The 13,845-nt window shown below is 37.7% G+C and overlaps 1 long non-coding RNA gene across 2 annotated transcripts; it reads right to left on the reverse strand.

The window, feature by feature from the left end:
• Window positions 1–2,466: 2,466 nt before the first annotated feature.
• On the reverse strand, window positions 2,467–3,853 carry LOC131994209 (uncharacterized). 2 transcript variants are annotated; one of them, XR_009396535.1, is made up of 5 exons: window positions 3,771–3,853; window positions 3,503–3,701; window positions 3,047–3,383; window positions 2,847–2,989; window positions 2,467–2,766 (listed from the first exon to the last, which is right to left on the reverse strand). It is a non-coding gene; the product is annotated as an uncharacterized LOC131994209 (long non-coding RNA). The 2 variants fall into 2 exon arrangements; XR_009396534.1 differs by having other exon boundaries at window positions 3,047–3,701.
• Window positions 3,854–13,845: the final 9,992 nt, after the last annotated feature.

Below are 13,845 nucleotides of genomic sequence, written 5' to 3' on the forward strand. Positions count from 1 at the left end.
AAAAAGACCTTGTTGACCACGTACAAAGCAATTGGCCGGTTTGTGGTAAGTTATGCAGCGCCAGTATGGTCTCGTCAACTATGTGACACGCAGTGGAATAATATTCAGATCTGTCAGAATGCCGCACTCCGAACTGCGACGGGCTGTCTCCTCAGTTTTCATGTGACCCCCTCCATCAGGAGACAAAGATCCTACCAGTGTTAAGACAGTGTGAAGAATGTTATCGCAAAGACCATCCAAATCATCATCTTGTGGATAGATATCCACCGCCCAGAAGCCTTAAGGTAGATCTACATGATCTAGAGCGTGAGGTTCAGCGCTACAGGAGGGTCTAGACAGGTAGCAGATACGGTGTCAATGTATTCCGACCGCCACCCATTGCAAGAAATCAGTACCATTGTTCGTATTACCTTCGTCACAATTTTTTTATAGAGCGTTTAGACAGTTTTTCGTGTGAAGTTAATACTAGGCTATGGCCGGTTATGTGAATCAATTATTACCCAGTCGAGGCTATGATGACAAAACGAATCTAACAATCAAAGGAGAGATTTTTTAAACGAGAAACACTGGCGTTTCGATTAGTGATTAGCTCATCTTGGTCATGCACCATCGTAATACATATTTGTCTGTCTGACCGGCCTACAGTTAAGATCGTTACTAGAGATGTGCACGTGAGTGATTTTGCACTCATGTTCACGAGACAAAATTTATACACGCACGCTAATGCACGATTTTATACCCTACACCACCACTGTGGTACAGGTGTGTGCATTTGTTTGCAACGCTAAATATACCGATCGGCTCAGAATCACTCCCTGATTCGATTTAGCTATGGCCGTCTGTCTGTCTGTCCATGTATCCTTGTGATCAAGGTACAGGTCGCATTTATTGTCCGATTGTGATGAAATTTGCACATGTCACTTCTTTGGCTTAAGGACGAACGCTATTGATTTTGAAAAAAATCGGTTCAGATTCAGATATAGCTCCCATATATAACTTCCATCCCATATGGCCTTTTAAGGCTGTAGAAGCCACAATTTTGGTCCGATCTTAAAAAGATTTTACACGAGGTGTTTTATTTTTTATAAAAATTAGATCAGATTTAGAAATAGCTCCCATATATATCTTTTATCGGATAAAGAGTTTTTTTGGTCCGATTTTTAAAAATTTTAATTTTTGATATGGAATTTTAAGGCTGTAGCAGCCACAATTTTGGTCCAATCTTTATAAAATTTAGAATGAGACGTTTTATGCAATAAATGCACAAAATTGTATTTTAATCGGTCCTGATTTAGATATAGCCCCCATATATATATATTCCATCCGATAGGCAGTAAAAGCCACAATTTTGGTCAGATCTTTCAATATTGGGCGTAAGATTTTATATTTGACATCCCAGATTTAGATATTGCTCCCATGTATATCTTTTATATTTTAAGGTTGTAGAAATCCACAATTTTTGTTCCATCGTAAGAAAATCCTATTCGATATTTCAATAGATGTGCAACATTAAAGTCTGACTAGACTTAGAGATAAGTTTTATATATTGAAAGTAGTACGCAGACTAGGTGGTGCAGGGTGATATAGTCAGTTCCGCCCGACTTTTGCCTTTCCTTACTGGTTTTATGTGGAATTATGTTCACGCATGCTCACGAGCAGTATTGCCACTCAAGAAAATTATTTCCTACCAAAATTTAATAACAAATCCTACTTATTCCGACCAAAACCTACCAAATGTTCTACATGTCAAAAATGAGGTATGTTTTTATACCCACTACCGAAGAGTTGGTCATTTTGCTATTCCATCTTTCATACAAATTATACATTTCCAACCCTAAAAAGTATACATACCCAGCAAAAACTCTCATTACCAGATAACCAGAAAGGTAAGCTTATACAAAAACTAATAACTACTTATTTTTAGGCAGCGTTTGTAATTACTTTTACATGGCGATGTCCTAGGAGGAAAGTCCTTCCGCACAAGCATACCAATAGTTCAAAAATTAGTACTTATGCCTAAGCATACAAGTTGTCAAAAAATAATGACATATTATCTTAGTTGAACGTTGCTTAAAAATAACTACTTAGACTCAAACATGTTTGCGCCTTTCCCCACCACCTCGTTCCCAATGCTTTGTTTCTCTGAAGAAGACAAATTTTATATGAATAATTCAAATTATAAATGAAGTTAAAATATTACCTTCATCGCAGCCGAGAGTTGAACCAAGAACCTTCCGTTTTCAAAACAAACGCTCTACGCATTCATCCACATTACAAGTATTTGAATAAGACACTATTTTCTCCTTTCAATATTAGCTAACAACAAAAAAGCAAACTTTAATTCTATTTCATCAAAGATGGGCATGCCTTTGTTTTTATGTTTCAAATATTCTATTGGGTTGCCCAAAAAGTAATTGCGGATTTTTCATTAGTCGGCGTTGACAAATTTTTTCAACGGCATGTGACTCTGTAATTGCAGAAAAAATTTTGTACAACGGCTTCTCCCAAGGCCTTCAACATACGTGAGCATATGGTCTGTATCGATCTATAGCTTGATACAGCTTCCAAATAAACCGATCTCCAGATTTTGCTTCTTGAGCCCCTAAAATTCGTATTTCTTATCCGAATGGACTGAAATATTACACAATGACTTCTACAATGTTCAGCATACAATTCATTTATGGTCCGTATCGGACTATAACTTGATATAGCTCCAATAGCATTACTGTCCTTATTCATTATTCTTTGTTTGCCTAAAAAGAGATACTGCGCAAAGAACTCATCAAATGCGATCCATGGTGGAGGGTATATAAGATTAGGCCCGGCCGAACTTAGCACGCTCTTACTTGTTATCAATTCCAACGTTATAATAATAATGATTTTTTCTATTATTACAAATAAGTGCTTATTTTTGAGCTTCATCGAATGTTGTATGTAATGACATTTGTACTACCGGTAACACAGAAGGTGTTCCTGTTTATAACGCGTTCTAAGGATAATGGTTTATCCATTATTTTAAAAGCCAAAAATAATGACATGTACTTACCAAGTTTTTGCTGGGTACTAGATGGTCGTTATATTCGTAGACGATCTCGACATGTCCGTCCATCGGTTTGTTGAAATCAGCCTAGAGCTCAAAAATGGCTTTTATTTTGATAAAGATCTGTTTATACCAATCTCCCGATAAGAAATCTTGAGGTCATAAAAGTCTAAGGTGTTTTTTTCCCCGATTTTAATGAACAACTCAAGGCGGATCTAAAATTTGGTCTCATTTGTATAACAATCACAAATCATATCGTCTAATCCGAGATTTTCCATCAAGCTGATTTACTGAACCGACATTGTCCTCAACACAACCAAAGAAATGTGTACGTGTGCCCGTACTATAAGAGAAAGAGAACGTGCAAAAATATGGAGAGGTTTGCTGTGAATGTTAACAAAGAACTATCATCTTAAAAACGTTGAACTGGCTGGCTGTTTTCAGCTGTTCACGTGAGACCACCTTTTTAGAATCCGCCTTGTGAACAACTGTGGCGAATTTGGATAAAGCAAAGTGCGCTTTACTACCCATTTTTCCCTTTACAGTGATTTGCATGGACTCCTCAATATCTGGTCCAGATCTGACCATATTTGTATGCAGCTGTCATATAGCCCCTTTTTCGGATTGAAGGCACTTAACGCACAAAAACAGCATTTCTTACCTAGAATTTAGACAATTTCGAAGAGATTCCTTAACACTCGTACCAGTCACAGTTAATATCAGAACTTACGCGTTTTTCCTGAAATTTGAAATAGTAACAGTTTGAAATTTACCCTTCGAAATCCATGTTTCAATCTTAACGAAATAATTTTGAGTTATCCGCGGCATTTTTTTCAGTAATTAAATCACATGAACTTCTGATTAGTTTAACGATATTTTGGCCAAATTAATTTTTTCTTCATTGTGTATTTATGGTAAATTAATGTGTGTGACAATATTAACTCATATGAAATTAATTGTTGGAATAAAATATTTGAAATTTTTACTACACATAAACTAAAATGTACAAATATTTGTCAAAATCTCGTTTTATATTTCCTTATTCGGAGCATATAACAAATAATCGGGTACGATAATTTTAACTCATTCGAAAGTTATTGTTGGAGCGATTTTTTTAATTTTTACTGTAAATAAATCTTAACAAACATTGCAAAATCTGTGCTTAAAAAAAAAACATTTCTTATTTTCAACTATCACTTTATTTGTATATTGCAATGACAAATATTGAACTTTCTAGATATGTAGTGAAGGATTATAACCATTACCGCCATATTAAGAAGTTCCATAAATTGGGAACCCATTTTGTTATTCTACATACCAAACTTCTGTCAAACCAGCAAAAATTAAAGCTTCTAGGAACCGAACAAAGATGATCGAGAGACAGGTTTATATGGGAGCTATATCAGGTTATAGCATGATTTGGACTATAGTCGGCACAATTGTTGGAAATCGTAACAGAACACTATGTGCAAATCGGCCAATTCGGACAAAAATTGTGGCTTGTAAGGACTCAAAAAGTCAAATCGGGAGATCGGTTTATATGTGAGCTGTATCGGTTTACATGTGGCATGTTTCAGGTTATAGACCGATTCGAACCTTACTTGGAACAGTGGTTGAAAGTCATAACAAAACAATACACTACAAATCGGACAAAAATTGCTTCTTGTAAGGCGTCAAGAAGTTAAATCGATTAAATGTGAGCTATATCAGGTTATAGACCGATTCGGACTGTACTTGGCAAAGTTGTTGAAAATCTTAACAGAACACTTCTTGCAAAATTTCAGCCAAATCGGAAAAAATTGATGCTTGTAAGGGCTCAATAAGTCAAATCGGGAGATCGGTTACGTGGGAGCTATATCAGGTTATAGACTGATTCAGACCGTACTTGGCACAGTTATTGGAAGTCTTAACAGAACACTTCATGCTAAATTTTAGCCAAATCGGACAAAAATTGTGGCTTGTAAGGGTTCCAGAAGTCAAATCGTGGGATCGGTTTATATGGGAGCTACCTGTCACGGGATAGGTCGTCTGGTAATAGGGACCGGTCTCAGTTTTCGTCCCCTTACATGGAAAAAACCTATCACTTTTTAAAGGTTTGTTGCTCGAGGTGACGAATTGCCACCATTCTAACACCGTAGGATAGGTCCTGGGACAGTTCGAAAAGGATGAGTATACTTTGCAAGTATTTTGAAGCGAGATAACAGCATTTGTAAGCGAGATAACAAGCAATTTTAAACAATAATTAAGCACTTTTTAAAAAATAATTAGGAATCATAAATTATGACAATTGAAACTCCCTGTAGGATATGTCCTGTGACAGGTAAATAATTCTCCAGTTTACGACCGGTATATTTGAGGCAATTGAGTACACATTTCCCTTGTAGGGAGGTTATAGACCGATTTCGAGCATCCTTGGCACAGTGGTTGAAGTCATGACAGTACAATTCATGCAAAATTTCAGCCAAATCGGACAATAATTGCGGCTTCCAGGGGCTTAAAAAATCAATCGGGAGATCGGTTTATATGGGAGCTATATCTAAATCTGAACAAATATGACCCATTTGCAATCCCCAACGACTTACACCAATATAAAGTATCTGTTCAAAATTTCAAGCGGCTAGCTTTACGCGTTCCACCTCTATCGTGATTTCGATCGGATGGACATGGTTAGATCGACTCAGCACGTCGAGACTATTAAGAATATATATACTTTATGGGGTCTTAGACGAGTATTTCGAGGTGTTACAAATGGAATGACTAGATTAGTATACTCCCATCCTATGGTGGCGGGCATAAAAATGAAATGCTCGGAGTTGACTCCGAGGTCGGAGTCGAGTAAAAATTGCTTGACTTCGCAGCCCTAGTTCTTATATGGGTACAATCAAAAATTCGCTTAAATCGGTCTACCCATCTCTGATATATTTCGAATGTGTCATAAAATGTGATCTTTTATAGTTTACCCTACGCCAATTTATTATTATGGCCGTAAACGTTTTCTTTCAGCATAACGAGCTTCCCCAGCCCTAATTTGGCGGTACAATTGCGTATGAAGGCCTGAATAGGTTTTATGGCTTCCAAACTCTCCTGCGGTGTGACTCTCTCTCTTTCTATTTGCAGTCTTCTACCATACTAGTGCCTCATACGTCAGCACTGGTCTAAGAACGGTTGCAACTTCCCTCCGAAAATTCTCCTGCGGGAGTAAAAACGCACATTGCCTTTTAGCTTTTTTCCTCAGCGATCTTCTTCCAGGAAAGTATTGAACCAATAACAAAGCCTAAGTATTTTGCGCCTTTATTTTATAAGTTTCGTAAGTCCAAGTGAAGAGCCCAAGATTTATTTTCCTTGGGTAAGCCTTTAACCCATTTCTCCTCAAAGATCTTTCCGTGATAGTCGACAGAAACATGCATCGGAAAAAGCCTACGTATGTAACTAATTTCGTGGCATTTTTCAATAATACTTAATTGTTCACAAAGTTCCAAAAAATCGGAAAGAACATCCCCTTGAAGCGTTGTCTACCTTTGTAACGCAACAATTTACATTTGCCCGTACATAGTTACACTTCATTGCGCGCTACTTATATTTATGGACTCTTTTCGACCCGGTCCATCAATCGTACATGTTTCGTGCATAGTTTTTTGTTTATTTCTCGGCTACTTCATTCCGTCACACGAACCTGCCTCGTATGTGCTTGTGACAACTCCTGAATACCTACTGCTGATTCGATCAGATAGCTTGCTGTTCAAATACACACTCCCCCTGTTAGAGTTCTTTCCATCCCGTAGACCTTGTAGTAGTGAAACCTAAAATCCTAAATATAAAGATGTGTCTTAAAGGCATATAGTGCAACTGCCTTTCCCTACCACCGAACCAGAAAACGCCGTCACCGTATCCGCAAGACCCGAACCTAGAACCAAAGACGACGATCTGGAGGTCAGCTAGGCCAGCGCTCAGAGCGTCCGACAAAAAGGCGCCCTCTATCTATCCCAAACACCATTTATTGCCCGCACACCTGAAACCTTCCACCTACGCCCACCAAAGGTTCCTGACCAACTATAAAACGACTGCTGGCGGCAACCGCACCTACCAAAAGCACCAACAAGGGGGCCTTGAACTTACGAGGGCCTCGTCATCAAGCCGATAACCTACTCACCCTTCGCCACATTGTTATACACATACATAACACAAGTAAATTGTAACATTGAATTAAACAAATAAAGTCAACTTATTGTCAACCCTCGACTCTAATTAACTTGAGCTATCACACGGAGACGACTGAACTTACCTCAGCCTTCGACAAAACCACGTTACACCCTCTGATTTGATGATAATTCTGTCCCACTAGGGCACTGGAGACTATTCTAGATATCCGACCTATACATATACAGATTAAGTTCGAGGCAGCCACTGCGGCTACGAGACTTAAGGAGATGGGAGAATGGATAAAGGATAGGAGCAGGTCATACCTTCGCGGTATAATCGAGGTGACGATAAGAAATCTGAAAGGAATGGAAGAGGTTTCCGATCGGATACCTAAGACGACACTTGAGGTTGAGTGAGTGACAGCGGCACAGTCTTGGATTAACAGAATCCTAGTATTGCCATCTGCAAGATCATGTTACACGGATGGATCAAAGCTAGAGGACAGAGTGTGCCTTGGGGTCTTCATTGAGAACCCAGGGACTGAGATCGGTTTTAGACTGCCTGACCATAATACGGCCCTGCAGGCGGAGATCTGGGCGATCACGGAATGCGAAATGCGTGATCCTGATCGTGAGAAGACGAGCCTATTACTGAAAGGAAGTAAGAAGGACGTCAGTAAAGCTTTCGGTATCATAACGGGGCTCATAGGACTACGAGCTCACTTATGTGAAATCGGTGCTGCAAGTGACAGCATGTGTAGAGCATGCGGGGAAGATCATGGAGCATTGCCCGGCTTTCGCGGCTAACAGATACCGGTACATAGGTGGGAACACAATACCAGACATGAACCAAATTAGTGCCGTGGCATAGAAAACAATTAAGCGTTTTGTAAGTAGCACGGAAATCGTAACATAGATTTTATTTTTCGAGCTTACTTTTTTAGCATTTAGAGCGCACAACAAGCCGATTACTGGCTTAGGTGTACGTCCATAGTGTCATGGGCCGATTAATATCCGCATCCTCTTTTCAACCTAACCTAACCTAGAATGTCATGGGGATCAAGAATATGCTTTGTTGGCTCTCATATCAATATTTCGATGCGTTACAAACGGAATTACGAATTTTGTATAGCCCGTTCCTATGGTGGAGGATATAATAGAGTCAGTTTGAAGTCATGAGAGAAATCATTGTACACAATTTTAGGCCAATCGGATGAAAATTGTGGCCTCGAAAAGCGCAGTGTCAGATCGCTTTGTCGATAGTATCGATAGGAAAAAAATCAATCGATATTCAGGCAAAAAAGGAAAATGTCGATGGTTCCATCGATATTTTGCCAGCTCTAACCTGATCTCTCTCTCTCTCTCTCTCTCTCTACATATACCGCCCTCGGTGCGCAGAACTAAGTCAGACTTGCACCAAAAACCCGTTTCAGCCAGGACACAGTTATTCTTGCAGTAGTAGCGAGTTGATTCCGTCCGCTCCGGTCAATTTAAATGGCTGGAAATTGCGAATGGCCCACACTATCTACTCCTCGTCAACAATTTCATCGACACTTTCTACTCTTCGTCAACAATGTCATCGATGTGGGCTGCCGTAAAGGCAGTTCCTATGGGTATGATGATATTTTGATAGCAGACATGTTCCAGTCTGCCTGGATAAAGGGACTCCATCAGTAGTACCACCGTCTTCTGGTAGCTCTCGCTGTTAGTCCCTTCCTCTTGGCGTGCTGGGATCCTTAAAGATCCTTATGCGTGACCTCGGTGTCTTGTAGTGCTTTTCAATTCTGTGCGATTGATTCATGAAAGAAGAGGACTAATGGACCCTCCCATTCTCTAAGTCTGTAGTTTTCGTGTCGTTTAACAAAACTGGAGTAATATTTCTGGGCTGGGCAGAGGAAGACTTGCTACATTGCTCCACTAATGGATTCAAATCTCAGACAGGAGTATGTTCTCGAATAATTTCTGAAAAACTAAATCAGAAACTATCCAATATGTAGGGACCTTGGGGTCCCTCTAATTGGTTTTTGGACGCAGAGCAATCACTAGTAACTGCACAGCGGACTCACTGGATAATAAAAGTGGAGTTATTTGCAGGTCATTGGAGGAGATCGAACTCTTAAAATTTCGCCAGCTTTTGCAGAGGTATAGTTTATAACGCCCAACTGTAACTCTAAGCCCCAGGGGGTGAATTAATACGACATTAGAAAAAAGTTATTTCAGCTGTGGTTATCACGACCAGTGTTGCCACTCAAGAAAATTATTTCCTAACAAAATTTAAGAAAAATCGTACCAAACGCGACCAAAACCTACCAAATGTTCGACAAGCCAAAAATGCAACGTATACCAGGTCGTATCAATATTCATACACGATCTAGCCATGTCCCTCCGTCTGTCTGTTGAATCACTCTATAAAAAATTTCGGCCATAGCTAAAGATGACTTTTTTTTTAATACAGAACCCATTATGCCGATCTCGCGATTAGAATTCAGTTACAGTCATGAAAATCGTATTTTGGCCCGATTTCAATGAAGAACAATGTGGGATAAAGTTGTCTCCAGATTTACTACCCATTTCCGCTGTTACAAGTTGCATTGTACCCCTCTGCATCCGAGTATGGACCAGATCTGACCATACTTGTATGCAGCTGCCATATAGCTTGATCTTCCGATAGATGACAATCGGACAAAAGCCGAATTTTTTACACTGAATTTACAAAATTTGGAGCAAGGGATCTATTGTTGTAGTAAATATCAGAACGTATGCATTTTTTTCTGAAATTTGAAATAGTGTGACCCCTTTAATAGTATTAGACCCCGACGTCTATGACGAGTACGTGAGAAATATAGTCAAGATTGGGTCATTAAAGGCTTATAATAATTATATCAGATGGTTTTCATTCAAACTTCAAGCTCGAAGTCAAAGTGGCACTTTGATTAAAAAAAAACAGTAAAAAAGGGCAAAAGTCAGGCGGTGACGACTGTATAATACCCTACACCTACCCTTAAGTACAATGTGGAGTTGATGAAGCAGAGGAGACTTTGCATTGTGTCTTTTTCTCGACGAGACAACTTGCTGCCAGCCTACACAGTTATCATTGACATTGCTGTTGGAAGCACATCCAGCATTTTTTTTATCTAGCACTGAACACGACTGGTTAGATCACTGTTAATAAGAGACTGATATCTGAATCTGCACCGATTTTTATGACATTCACCAGTAATGTCGAAAATTCCTCCTGCCAAATTTCGATAGAATCGGTTAACAAATGACCATTTTATTGCATTATTACTACAAATCGGACGAATATATATATGGGAGCTATATCCAAATCTGAACTGATTTTTTTCAATTTCAATAGGCTTCCTCTAGGCCGAAGAACATGTCTGTACCAAAATTGAAGACGACAGACAGACGGACATGACTAAATCGAATCAGAAAGTGATTCTGAGTCGATCGGTATCCTTAACAATGGGTGTATCTCTCTTCCTTCTGGGTGTTCCATACAAATACACCAGGTTATAATACCCTGTACCACAATAGTGGTGCAGGGTATAAAAAATGGTTTAATTCTGCATACACTGAAACGAAAGAAAGTGAAACATGTTTGAGTTATCCCCAACTTTTTCAGTAATGTGCTTGGTATTTGTACTCGTACGTTGGAAGAATCTACCAAAATCTGAAGTCAATCTACCAACCTACCAAAAGAAAAAAAACCTACCAATTTTGATAGGAACCTACCAGAAACGGCAACACTGATCACGACAATAATGCTGAAGTAAGCTGGAACTCTGAGAAAATGCACCGAAAACATGCTTCGATGAATGCCTAAAAGATAAGGCGAATGTACACTAAAGGCTCTATTACACGGTATATAGGTGTCCTAAGTCGTGTCACATTTAGCACATGTAAAGTTGTACATGTTGTGTGATACAAATGAAACTGACATATGAAAATCACTTTTCAAAATAGTACGTGTAATTTTTTGGTTTTACTTCTGAAAAAAAAACAGAGAAATCCAGCTGTTTTTATTGTCAGTCGAATGAAAACAACCCCAAATTAAATCGTCTTCACAAATTTATGATTTAATCACCTTTCTCATAAATTTAACAATTTTCACGCTTAAAAAAAGAGATTTGCTCACATTTTTAGGTTATGTCATACGAAAATAACATATAGGTGTGATAGCAAAAAGGATGAGTCGTATGTAAATTGAAAATTTTGACAAACATTTTATATTACATGTGAATACAAAAAGTGACATGTCATAAGACAACTACTTGCCGTGTTATAGCGGATTAAGCAGTTATTTAACTCGAAGTATCGCAAAATCATGGCCGAGATGGTACGAGTATTAATTTATCAGAAAATTCAAGAAACTCCGGGATAAGATGACAGGTTACTAGAGAGCTGCCGCTAGTCAGTTACAGTATTTTCACATCTTAGGCTACAAAAATATATATTGGGTTGCCCAAAAAGTAATTGCGGATTTTTTAAAAGAAAGTAAATGCATTTTTAATAAAACTTAGAATGAACTTTAATCAAATATACTTTTTTTACACTTTTTTTCTAAAGCAAGCTAAAGGTAGCAGCTGATAACTGACAGAAAAAAGAATCCAATTACAGAGTCACAAGCTGTGAAAAAATTTGTCAACGCCGACTATATGAAAAATCCGCAATTACTTTTTGGGCAACCCAATACAATACCTTGGGTTTTTTTCAAAAAAGAACACACAACATCTGATTTTTTTTTAAATCATTAATACTTACCCCTATTTAACAGACAAAATGATTAAAAAGAAAATTCTACCAGCATCTTCTTTTTATAAAATGATTTATTATAGGTGTTGTTTGTTCATTATTTTCTTTTTTAGGATTATTAATAGTTAATAATTCTTCAATAGGGATTTTTTTATAAGTTTTTTTTTATAATAATTTCCTATAGTATATAGTGTATGTAGATTATGAAATCAGATGTAAAATGTTAATATTTCATTTATTCTTAGTGGTCGTATTCGAGTCGTATGTCTATGTTTAATGTAGAGAGTTAAGAAATTTGCTGCAATCATATAATAACTTCTCTGCTTCTTCTCTTCGTTTATCAAGATTTCTTTTAGAATTTTACGTAATAACTGTTGTTTGGTCACATCATTTGGTTTAAATTTCATTCAAAATAAGTTTTTTGTTGGTTTTGCGTGTTAGCATAAAAATTTTAATTATTAAGTTGTTGTGGTTATATTTATATTTTTGTTGATTCTGAGGGTGTAGGTTTATTATTATATGGTGGAATGTTTGGTAATAATCATTGCAGTAAGGATACAATTAAATGAATAACTTTAATAACAAATTTTAAATGTTCAAAAAAGGAGAAAGCTTAAAATGAACACTTCCCATATGCATATCGGAAGTTTTTTTTTTAAATGTATGGATTTTAAGAAGAATAAAATGCATTTAATTTAGTTTGTTAAAATGATTTTGAGCAGATGGCAGCCACGGCTACGTCGATTTAATTCTATCGGAAGGGCCAATTCAGGGTCACTTTTGTGGCTTTTAGTCAGCAGTATGTCTATTTATTATGAAATGGCAAAGTCTTTTCATTATCAAATGGCTGGTAGCCGACAAAGGGTGCTCAGATTGAAACCACTCGTTAAACAAACCCTCCTTTTAATATATTTTTTTAACGGATTTCAACAGGATACTGTCCAGCTTTCGACCACTAAGTTCAATTCTTGTATTCAAAAAAGAAAAGAATTCTTAAAAAGTTAGGCAAGAGTGTGACGTTATTCAAGCACTCCGCTTATCGATTTGATTCCAAAACGTCACTGTCTTATCGAGTTACAAATCTGCCACAGATTTTTTATTTGTTCATAGACAGATTATGGTTGAAAAATCCTTGGTATATCTCCCATATAAACCGTGTTGCCGTATTTGGCTTCATGGGGGAACTGAAGGCATATTTATCATCTGATTTGGATGAAAAATGTGGTCCCTTCTACATCTGTGCAAAATATTGTATTCATATATCCAATTTTCAATGTAGCCTCTATATGAACAATGCGTAGAACTGAAATATTGAGTTGCGAAATACATAAATGTACCCGATTGCGATGAAAGTTTGAATATTAGGGGCGAAAATGCTCCTCATATGCATATTTGCCCATGAACATTCCAATAAGGAACAACAGGGGCAAACTTCTCACATATCAATGAGTGCTATCCGATTCAAGTTTAAGCACCGCTGAAAAGAGGGAGAGGGAGTAAAGTTTATTGATATTCGTCTTAAATTTTTGAACTTTAATGTTTGTGTGAAAGACATAAGCCGGAAGTCGATTCCATATACGAATGGTTCGGGCGAAAAGTAAATTTTCGCGGTAATGCATGGTCCGGTCAACTGGCTAATCAATTACAAACGGGGGTGAGTTCCTTGCAAGTTTTATTCCTGGTAGACATCCTAACATCAGCAATAAGAGTATTGATATCAGATAGAGAAGCAATACCCTACTGTCAACACCTCCAATCAACACCATCGATCTCAGCTGAATCCGGTAAAGCAGCCCTAAGATAGTTCGATCGTAACCGTGATGACAATCAAACGTCGCACTCTAATCAGAATTTGTTATTCGTGTGAAATAGTGGATATCAACTATTTTTGCCAAAGTAATACTGAAC

Source organism: Stomoxys calcitrans, chromosome 1, assembly GCF_963082655.1.
Source record: "Stomoxys calcitrans chromosome 1, idStoCalc2.1, whole genome shotgun sequence".
NCBI classification, from domain to species: Eukaryota; Metazoa; Arthropoda; class Insecta; order Diptera; family Muscidae; genus Stomoxys; species Stomoxys calcitrans.